This window comes from Heteronotia binoei, chromosome 4 (assembly GCF_032191835.1).
Source record: "Heteronotia binoei isolate CCM8104 ecotype False Entrance Well chromosome 4, APGP_CSIRO_Hbin_v1, whole genome shotgun sequence".
Taxonomy (NCBI): Eukaryota; Metazoa; Chordata; class Lepidosauria; order Squamata; family Gekkonidae; genus Heteronotia; species Heteronotia binoei.
In genome coordinates, this window is record NC_083226.1 from 12780035 (window position 1) to 12791657 (window position 11623).

The window sequence follows — 11623 nt, forward strand, 5'->3', positions numbered from 1 at the left end:
GAGGTGGCAGAGAGATAAAGGACCCAAACAAACACAAAGATTTATAAACAGCTTAAAATAAAACATGCTTAAAACATTAGCTCTCATTGGTCTTAAAGGTTCTTTCTTTGCATCTGAGAGATTTCTTTGCATGGTGGAGAGCCAGTTTGGTGTAATGGTGAAGTGTGTGGACTCTTATCTGGGAGAACTGGGTTTGATTCCCCACTCCTCCACTTGCACCTGCCGGCATGGCCTTGGGTCAGCCATAGCTCTGGCAGGAGTTGTCCTTGAAAGGGCAGCTGCTGTGAGAGCCCTCTCCAGCCCCACCCACCTCACAGGGTGTCTGTTGTGGGGGAGGGAGGTAAATGAGATTGCGAGCCGCTCTGAGACTCTTCGGAGTGGAGGGCAGGATATAAATCCAATATCTTCTTCATCTTCTTCTTCATCTCTCTCGCATGATCCAGGGAACTGGGCAAAGGAAGCTCTGGCTCTTTACTTCTTTCCCAGGGGACTGAGGGGGAGGAGCCTCAACCAATAGAAGGAAGAGAGGCTTGGCTCAGTAGCTCTGCTGTGAGATTGAGAGAGCCTGCCTCTCCCTTCCCCCCTCTCCAAAGGAGGAGCCTCAGCCAATGAGAAATAGAGGCTTTGCTCTGTAACTCCTGTGTGACTGAGCAAGCCTGGCAAAGCAAGCTGTGATGCAAAAGGAAGCAAAAGAGGGAGAAGGAAGCAGCTGACAGCCAGTTGCTCGGGGGCCTGAGAGGAGCCCGTTGGGGGTCTTATTCAGCCCCCTGGCCACATGTTTGACACCCCTGCTAACTGACTGGAGTTGCTCATTAGCTGTTGGGCAGTTGTTTGACTAACCAACTCTCTCAAAGTCTTCTCCAACTGGGAAGCCAACTGTGAAAGGCATTGGGCGGCCACCATTTCAGGGAAACTGTCTGGTCCGCTGGTGACTCACATGAACCTGGTAGCCATGATAAATGTTGATAGGAATCTTTCCGGGTGTTAGATTCCTGTCTAGTACCACGTTAAGAGACAAAGAAGTGTTTCAGGGTATACGCTTTTGAGAGACAAAACCTCATTCCCTGGCCCTGATCCGGACAGCCCAGGCAAGCCCGATCTCGTCAGATCTCATCAGCTAAACAGAGTCGACTCTGGGATGCGAGACCTCCTTGGAACACCAGAAGTTGAGAAGATGGGCAGGCTTTATTCAGCCACCTCTCTGAACACCCTCCAGGTCCCCAGACAGAAATATACAGAAAGGTAAAGGCAGTCCCCTGTGCAAGCATCAGTCGTTTCCGGCTCTGGGGTGACGTTGCATCACGTTTTTACGGCAGACTTTTTACGGGGTGGTTTGCTATTGCCTTCTCCAGTCATCTACACTTTCCCCCCAGCAAGCTGGGTCCTCATTTTACCGACCTCGGAAGGATGGAAGGCTGAGTCAACCTTGAGCCAGCAACCTGAACCAGCTTCCGCCAGGATTGTGAGCAGAGAGCTCGGACTGCTGTACTGCAGCTTTACCACTCTGTGCCATGGGGCTCCCTAGACAGAAATATGCAAAAAAACCCAAAAACCCTCATATCCAGAAATCCTTCATGGTCTTTAAGGTGGCAGTGGACTCAAATCTAAGTGTTCTACTGCAGACTAAACTAGTTATCCTCTGAAACTGTTTTCAGGTGCTGTGAACCCTGCCTGTGGAAACTTGCTGGCATAAGGTGAGTGGACCTCATTCGCACAGTTAACATAAGAACATAAGAGAAGCCATGTTGGATCGGGCCAATGGCCCATCCAGTCCAACACTCCGTGTCACAGAAGAACATAAGAGAAGCCATGTTGGATCAGGCCAATGGCCCATCCAGTCCAACACTGTCACACAGTGACCAAAAAAAAAGTTCACAAGTGGGGTTAGACACCCTTCCACTTTGCCCACCCCCCAAGCACCCAGAATACAGAGGATCACTGCCCCAGACAGTTCCAATAATATGCTGTGGCTAATAGCCACTGATGGACCTCTGCTCCATATTTTTATCCAAATCCCTCTTGAAGCTGGCTATGCTTGTAGCCGCCACCACTCCTGTGGCAGTGAATTCCACATGTTAATCACCCTTTGAGTGAAGAAGTACTTCCTTTTATCCGTTCTAACCCTACTGCTCAGCAATTTCATTTAATGCCCACGAGTTCTTGTATTGTGAGAAAGGGAGAAAAGGACTTCTTTCTCTACATCCCATGCATAATCTTGTAAACCTCTATCATGTCACCCCGCAGTCGACATTTCTCCAAGCTAAAGAGCCCCAAGCGTTTTAACCTTTCTTCATAGGGAAGGTGTTCCAAACCTTTAATCATTCTAGTTGCCCTTTTCTGGACAACTATGCTATAATATCCTTTGTAATAATATCCAATGCTATAATATCCTTTTTGTGGTGCAGTGACCAGAATTGCACACAGTATTCCAAATGAGAACGCACCATGGATTTATACAGGGGCATTATGATACTGGCTGATTTGTTTTCAGTTCCCTACCTAATAATTCCCAGCATGGCGCTGGCCTTTTTTATTGCGATCGCACACCGTCTAGACATTTTCAGTGAGTTCTCTACCACGACCCCAAGATCTCTCTCTTGGTCAGTCTCTGCCAGTTCACACCCCATCAACTTGTATTTGTAGCTGGGATTCTTGGCCCCAATGTGCATTACTTTGCACTTGGCCACATTGAACCGCATCTGCCCATTCACCCAGCCATTGGTGAATTCATTGCATACAGGGGGTTTTCTCCTGGGCTTTAAAAGAGGCAGCTATTTGCCTATTGTCAAAGGAACAATGACTGAAGAATGATGTCTGAAATCTGCCCTTCTTGGGTAAGCTTGAGGGTGGGGTAGCAAAGCAGGCTATCATGGAAGACAAACTATCCCAAAGGGTGATTCACACGTGGAATTCACTGCCACAGGAGGTGGTGGCAGCTCGAGCACAGCCAGCTTCAAGAGGGGATTGGATAAACATCTGGAGCAGAGGTCCATCAGTGGCTATTAGCCACAGCATATTGTTGGAACTCTCAGTCTGGGGCAGGGATGTTCTGTATTCTTGGTGGCTGGGAGGGGCAGCAGTGTGAGGGCTTCTAGTGTCCTGGCCCCACTGATGGACCTCCTGATGGCACCTGGTTTTTTTGGCCACTGTGTGACACAGAGTGTCGGACTGGATGGGCCATTGGCCTGATCCAACATGGCTTCTCTTATGTTCTTATGTGACACAGAGTGTTGGACTGGATGGGCCACTGGCCTGATCCAAAATGGCTTCTCTTATGTTCTCATGTGTGACACAGAGTGTTGGACTGGATGGGCCATTGGCCTGATCCAACATGGCTTCTCTTATGTTCTCATGTGTGACACAGAGTGTTGGACTGGATGGGCCACTGGCCTGATCCAACATGGCTTCTCTTATGTTGTTCTGTGACACAGAGTGTTGGACTGGATGGGCCATTGGCCTGATCCAACATGACTTCTCTTATGTTCTTATGTGACACAGAGTGTTGGACTGGATGGGCCATTGGCCTGATCCAACAGGGCTTCTCTTATGTTCTTATGTGACACAGAGTGTCGGACTGGATGGGCCATTGGCCTGATCCAACACGGCTTCTCTTATGTTCTTATGATCCTTTTCAGTCTGGCTTCAGCATGGGTCACCCCGCTGGATGATCTGCGTTTGATACAGGGGACCACAAGATTTCCTTAAGACGCTTGCAAACTGGATTTGGAGAATGTGCACTGGAATTGCTTGTCTGGTTTCACAGCGAGTGTAACCAGGTGATTACAGGCAGATTGGGTCTGACGCAACAGAACAAAGTCGGTCACAACCTTGTGCTCATATTTTCTCGCCCAGTCCATGAGGAAACAACGTGGGTCACAGAGTTTCGGACTTGGAACCCAGGAGTATTAGTTTATCAATCAACCAGGAAGAATCACAACACGCGAGTCTCTCTGTACCGATGTGTCGATCGATTCATTGTGTTCTTCATAATCTTCAAAGAAATCCAGTACATTACAGTCGGTTATATACATTTCTGATGGTGCGTGTGCTGCGTGGTGCCATTAATGATAATTGAGTCCTTAAACATGACTTCGCGACCTTGTCCCTTCCCCATTGGGTGATATTTTCCCCCAAGATACACCAGCTGGGGCCAAAAGGGTTGTTTTTACAACTTTTCCGGTTGCGCTTCAAGCCAAGTGCATCTCTGGCTAGCAGCTATTCTCAAGGTCAAAAAGAAATTTGCTCACAGAGGCTCGTAGCCATGGAGATGGGTAATCTTATTACGGGATAGGTCTTCCCCTCTCTCAAAGCAGCAGCGTCGTCTGGATCCATCTCTGCATTTGGAATGCGGACGCTTCTCGGAAGTCCTTCTCTTGCGTCTTATCTGAGATAAAGGCTCTGTTGTTTTGAGAGCACTTGGAGGTCTCTTAAGATGACTGCATTTCTTAAGACAAAGTCAAGCTCTTTAGTATAAAGTATAGCTCTGAGTATAAAATATGCAGCCTGGGGACTGAATCAGGCCCCCCGAGGGCTCCTATCAGACCCCTGAGCGATTGGCTCTTGTCTGCTTCCTTCTCCCTCCCTCCCGCTTCCTTCTGCATCATAAGAACATAAGAACATAAGAGAAGCCATGTTAGATCAGGCCAATGGCCCATCCAGTCCAACATTCTGTGTCACACAGCGGCCAAATATATATATATCACAGCTTGCTGCTTTGCCAGGCTTGCTCAATCGCACAGGAGCTATAGAGCAAAGCCTTGATTTTCTCCATTGGTTGAGGCTCCTCCCCCTCCGGGTCCCCTAGGGCAGGGGTCCCCAACCTCCAGTACCAGTCTGTGGCCTGTTAGTAACTGGGCCATGAGTTGTGCCATTATTTCATTATATACTGCAATGTAATAATAGAAATAAAGTGCATAATTGTATCATCCTGAAACCATTATCACACACCCCTGGGTCCGTGGAAAAATTGTCTCCCATAGAACCGGTCTCTGGTACCAAAAAGGCTGGAAACCGCTGCCCTAGGGAAAGAGCCAGAGCTTCCTTTGCCCAGCTCCCTGCATCCCATGGGAAAAATACAAAGGAAGCACCTTTAAGACCAACGAGTGCTAATGTTTTAAGCGTGTTTTAAGTTTAAAAAAAATCTTACATTGTGTTTGTGTCCTTTATAAAGTTTATATCTCTGCTACCTAATCATAAATAGGTACCCATATGGACCAGTCTGACCCAGCCCAGCCCGGCCCACCAAAGTCTGATTTATGTCAGATTTGGCCCTCATGACAAATGAGTTCGACACCCCTGATTTAAGCCTTTATCTATCTGTCTGTCTGGCTGTCTAATTTCCATACTCAAGTACGATTATCTGTGCAGAGCTCTGTATGGCTCTTCTTTGTTCTCTACAGCAATAACTGTGCAAGCTTCAGGTTCACACAGGCTACCCCGTACATCAAAGTTTCAGTTCAGTGGCACCTTTTAAGACCAGCAAAGTTTAATTTGGGGTATAATTCTGCATGCGCACAACAAGCTTATGTCTAGAATTAAACTTTGTTGGTCTTACAGGTGCAACTGGACTCAAGCTTTGTTAAGGTGGTTACAGGAAACTCATCCATGCCTTCAATGTTACATTCTCTTCTAGTTTAGTCATGTTCCAATCAGTGTTCTCTCTAAGCTGAGTTAGTAGGGTTGCCAAGTCCAATTCAAGAAATATCTGGGGACTTTGGGGGTGGAACCAAGATCAAGGCTGTGACAAGCATAATTGAACTCCAAAGGGAGTTCTGGCTATCACATTTAAAGGGACGGCACACATTTTCAATTCCTTCCTTCCATAGGAAATAATGAAGGATAGGGGCACCTGCTTTTGGGGCTCATAGAATTGGACCCCCTGGTCCAATCCTTTTGAAACTTGGGGGGTATTTTGGGGAGAGATACTAGATGCTATACTGAAAATTTGGTGCCTCTACCCCAGAAAACAGCCCCCCCCCCCAGAGCCCCAGATACCCGCGGATCAATTCTCCATGATTTTCTATGGGAATAAATCTCCCTAGGGGACAATAGAGTTCCGAGAAGACATTTCCCTCCCCCCCCCTGCTTTCTGATGACCCTGAAGCGGGGGGAGGGCCTCCAAACCGGGGGATCCCCTGCCCCCACCTGGGGATTGGCAAGCCTATGGGTTAGTGTGAGCTAGCTCAGGCCTCCAGCTCACACATTTTTGCCTCAGCTCAGGAAAAACGGCCCCGGAGCAAACTAATTTATGCAGCAGCTCACAACTTTAATGCCATTAGCTCCCAACTTTAACGCTGTTTGCTCACAAAGTAGAATTTTTGCTCACGAGGTTCCATGGCTTAGAGGGAACATTGGTTCCGATGAATAATTAAGAATCTTCGTCACTTTGAATGAACAGTCTGCATGTACTCACGCTTTCCCCTCAATTGTTTGTACCTCGTCGTTCTATCCATCAGCAAATCGTTTTATCCATCTTCTCGACCAGTTTTCATTCAAGGGTGTCCTTTTTTGCAGTGAGTGAGCTGGCTGCCACTTTGGAATACCTCAACAAAAATCTATACTTGTCTAGGAAGCTGACATGGAAACACAAAAGAACTAGATTCCCTAAAGGATCCTTGGAAACTATTTAAAACCACACTAAGAGAGGCCCAGTAGGAATGTATTCCCCGTGTTAGGAAAGATACTGCCAAGTCTACAAAAGAATGCCCGCATGGCTTAGTAGGGTTGCCAAGTCCAATTCAAGAAATATCTGGGGACTTTGAGGGTGGAGCCAGGAGACTTTGGGGGTGGAGCCAGGAGTCATTAGGGGTAGAGCCAAGATCAAGGCTGTGACAAGCATCATTGAACTCCAAAGGGAGTTCTGGCCGTCACATTTAAAGGGACAGCACACCTTTTCAATGCCTTCCTTCCATAGGAAATAGTGAAGGATAGAGGCACCTTCTTTTGGGGCTCATAGAATTGGATCCCCTGGTCCAATCCTTTTGAAACTTGGGGGGTATTTTGGGGAGAGGCACTAGATGCTCTACTGAAAGTTTGGTGCCTCTACCCCAAAAAACAGCCCCCCCCAGAGCCCCAGATACCCGCAGATCAATTCTCCATGATTTTCTATGGGAATAAATCTCCATAGGAAATAACAGAGTTCCCAGCAGACATTTCCTTCCCCTCCCCCCGCTTTCTGACGACCCTGAAGCGGGGGGGCGAGGGCCTCCAGACCGGGGGATCCCCTGCCCCCACCTGGGGATTGGCAACGCTATGGCTTAGTGACCCAAGTCAAGGAAGCCATAAAAGCAAAATGATTCTGTTAAAAAAAATGGGAGGCCTGCCCGAGTGAAATGAACAAAAGAGCGCAGAGCATGGCAACGTAAGTATGTTAATAACTAGGCATGCAAAAAAAAAAAGGGGGGGGGCAGAAAGTAGGACCAAAACTATTGGGTTGAAATGAAATCAAAAGAGTTTCCGGCTCAACATTAGGAACAGCTTCCTGACCATTAGAGCGGTTCCTCAGTGGAACAGGCTTTCTCAGGAGGTGGTGGTGGGCTCTTAGGGTTGCCAATCCCCAGGTGGGGGCAGGGGATCCCCCGGTTTGGAGGCCCTCCCCCTGCTTCAGGGTCGTCAGAAAGTGGGGGGAGGGGAGAGAAATATCTGCTGGGTACTCATGATTCCCTATGGAGACTTATTCCTATAGGAAATAATGGAGAATTGATCGGCGGGTATCTGGAGCTCTGCGGGTCGTGTTTTTTGAGGTAGAGGCACCAAATTTTCAGCATAGCATCCAGTGGCTCTCCCCAAAATACTCTCTAAGTTTCAAAAAGATTGGACCAGGGGGTCTAATTCTATTAGCCCCCAAAGAAGGTGACCCTCTCCTTCATTATTTCCTATGGAAGGAAGGCATTTACAAGGTGTGCAGTCCCTTTAAATGTGATGGCCAAAACTCCCTTTGGAGTTCAATTATGCTTGTCCCACCCTTGCTCCTGGCTCCACCCTCAATGTCTCCTGGCTCCACCCACAAGTCTCCTGGCTCTATCCCCAAAGTCCCCAGATATTTCTTTAATTGGATTTAGCAACCCTATGGGCTCTCCTTCCTTGGAGGTTTTTAAACAGAGGTTAGATGGCCATCTGACAGCAATGAAGATCCTGTGAACTTAGGAGGAAGTATTTGTGAGCTTCCTGCATTGTGCAGGGGGTTGGACTAGATGACCCTGGAGGTCTCTTCCAACTCTACAATTCTATGAAAAAGAATTAAGAGTGAATCGCTAAAAGCCTCAAGACAAAAAAAAATAAGCACGTCTTTAAATATATCGAGAGCAGGAAACCAGCCAGATAAGGAGTTGGGCCTTTGGATGACCAAGGGGGAAAAAAGACGGCTAAAGAAATACGGGGAGATGATAGAATGATGATAGAAAAGAATATTTGGTATTTGTGCTTCCACACATACACCCAGGGCACAGCTGCTATTTTCAGGAATCTGAAGAACTGGGTCAAGATGAGATGCTGAAAGACGAATTTCCAGAACTGCTGGGGAAATTAAAAACGTACACGTCGTTGGCTCCTGGCAGCATGCACCCCAGTTCTTAGGGAACTCAAATGTGAGACTGTTGATCTACTGACCCATATTTTAAACTTGTCACTAAAATTAGCCGCTGTGCCAGAAGACTAGAGAGTAGCAGACGTTTCACCGGTTTTTAAAAAGAGATCCAGAGGGGAACCAGGAATGGACAGGACAGATAGGCCAACGTCTGTGCCAGGTACATTAGTAGAAACTGTAATCAAAGGAGCCCCGTGGCGCTGAGTGGTAAAGCTGCAGTACTGCAGTCCGAGCTCGCTGCTCACGACCTGAGTTCGATCCTGGCGGAAGCTGGTTCAGGTAGCCGGCTCAGGGTTGACTCAGCCTTCCATCCTTGCGAGGTTGGTAAAATGAGGACCCAGCTCGCTGGGGGGAAAGCGTAGATGACTGGGGAAGGCAATGGCAAACCATAAAAAGTCTGCCATGAAAATATCCTGATGCGAAGTCACCCCAGAGTTGGAAACAACTGGCGCTTACACAGGGGACTACCTTCACCTTTTTATAATCAAAGATAACTAGGTATGTAGAGGAACGCAGCCCCTTGGGATTCTGCAAAGGGAATTCCTGTCTCCCCAAGGGTACCACAAGGATTGGTGCGGAGGCCAGGGCTATTTAATTTGTCCGTGCATTATCTGGAACTGGAAGTGAGCACAGCAGCGGCCAAGTCTGCAGAGGACCCAAAATGATTCATGACAGCGGAAACCAAGGCTGGCTGTGAAGAGTGCCAGGAGAATCTCTACAAATTGGGCGAGGGGGCAACAGTGTTGTCAAATGAAATTGTGTTGGCAGGGCTCTTTTTGTAGCAGGAACTCTTTTGTATATTAGACCGTAGAAGTCTGTAGATTTATACCCCACCCTTCTCTCTGAAGCAGAGACTCAGAGCGGCTTACAATCTCTGATATCTTCTCCCCCCACAATAGATACCCTGTGAGGTGGGTGGGGCTGGAGAGGGCTCTCACAGCACCTGCCCTTTCAAGGACAGAGTCTCAGAACGGCCTACAATCTCCTTTACCTTCCTCCTGCACAACAGACGCCCTGTGAGGTGGGTGGGGCTGAGAGGGCTCTCACAGCAGCTTTCAAGGACGACTCCTAAGAGAGCGATGGCTGACCCAAGGCCATTCCAGCAGCTGTAAGGGGAATCAAACTCGGTTCTCCCAGATAAGAGTCCGCACACTTCACCACTACACCAAACTGGCTCACACTTAACCACTACCACCACCACCACCCCGATGTAGCCAATCATCCAAGAGCTTACAGTAGGCTCTGCAATAAGAGCCCTGTAAGCTCTTAGAGGATTGGCTACATCAGGGATGTGTGGCCTAATATGCAAAAGAGTTCCTGCTACAAAAAAAACCCCTGAGGGTTGGAGTGTTGGAGATGCACCTTGGGAGAAAAGAATCCCAACTTCAAGTAGAGGCTAATGAGGTTTGAGCTTGCAGAGACTGAGCAGAGAGAGACTTTGGGGTCATGGTGGATAGCTCAATGAAGGTGTCCACCCAGGGCGTGGCAGCAGTGAAAAAGAGGAGAGCCAGTTTGGTGTAGCGGCGGACTCTCATGTGGAGAGCTGGGTTTGATCCCCCACTCCTCCACATGTGGCTGTTGGGTGACCTTGGGTCAGTCACAGTTCTCGCAGAGCCAGTTTGGTGTGGTTAAGTGCGTGGACTCCTATCTGGGAGAACCAGGTTTGATTCCTCACTCCTCCACTTGCACCTGCTGGAATGGCTTTGGGTTACCCATAGCTATCTCAAGAGATGTCCTTGAAAGGGCAGCTACTGTGAGAGCCATCTCACTTCCACTCACCTCACAGGGTGTCTGTTGTGGGGGGTAGAAGATAAAGGAGGTTGTAAGCCGCTCGGAGTCTCTGATTCAGAGAGAAGGGCGGGGCATCATTCGGCAATTCTTCTTCTCTCAAGAGCCGTTCTTCTCTCTCAGCCCCGCCTCCCTCACAGGGTGTCTGTCGCGAGGAGAGGAAGGGAAGGCGATTGTAAGCTGCTCTGAGACTCCGAGGGGTATGACTCCGGTCTCCTCCTCTTCTATACCGGGTTTTTTTTAGAAGGATGGAGAATAAAACAGCCAATACTGGAATGTCCCTATAGATCAGGGGTGGCCAACAGTAGCTCTCCAGATGTTCTTTGCCTACAACTCCCATCAGCCACCAGCCATTGGCCATGCTGGCTGGGGCTGATGGGAGCTGTAGGCAAAAAACATCTGGAGAGCTACCATTGGCCTCCCCTGCTATAGATCTATGGTGCAGCCTCGATTGGAATACTGTGGATAGTCCTGGTCACCGCATCCAGGGCTGGATCACCCGCCCCCAGGCAAGGCTCTGCCCGCTGTCCTCCAGTGTGGGAGGGAGGGCCCCTAGCTGAGGCCCAAATCAGGCCCCATTTGAACGGAGGGCACTGTGCAAACGCCCCCCAACCTTCCCGTGGCATGGTAAAGCCGAGCTAGGCTAGATCACTCAGCCCTTCCCTTCCATAGCGCCCTCAGAGGATTCTGGGGAAGGGAAATGCCACTCTTTCAGTTCGGAAGGATTGGGGGAGCTCCTCTCGTTTGGAGTGCTGTGTATAATTCTGGTCACCGCACCTCAAAGAGGACATTATAGCCTTGGGAAAAGTCCAGAAAAGGGCAACTAGAATGATGAAAGGGTTGGAACCCTTTCCCTATGAAGAAAGGTTAAAACGCTTGGGGCTCTTTAGCTTGGAGAAACGTCGACTGCGGGGTGACTCGATAGAGGTTTACAAGATTATGCATGGAATGGAGAAGGTAGAGAAAGAAGTCCTTTTCTCCCTTTCTCACAATACAAGAACTCGTGGGCATTCGATGAAATCGCTGAGCAGTCGGGTTAGAATGGATAAAAGGAAGTCCTTCTTCACCCAAAGGGTGATTAACATGTGGAACTCACTGCCGCAGGAGGTGGTGGCGGCTACAAGCATAGCCATCTTCAAGAGGGGATTGGATAAAAATATGGAGCAGAGGTCCATCAGCGGCTATTAGCCACAGCATTTTATTGGAACTGTCTGGAGCAGTGATGCTCTGTACTCTTGGTGCTTGGGGGGT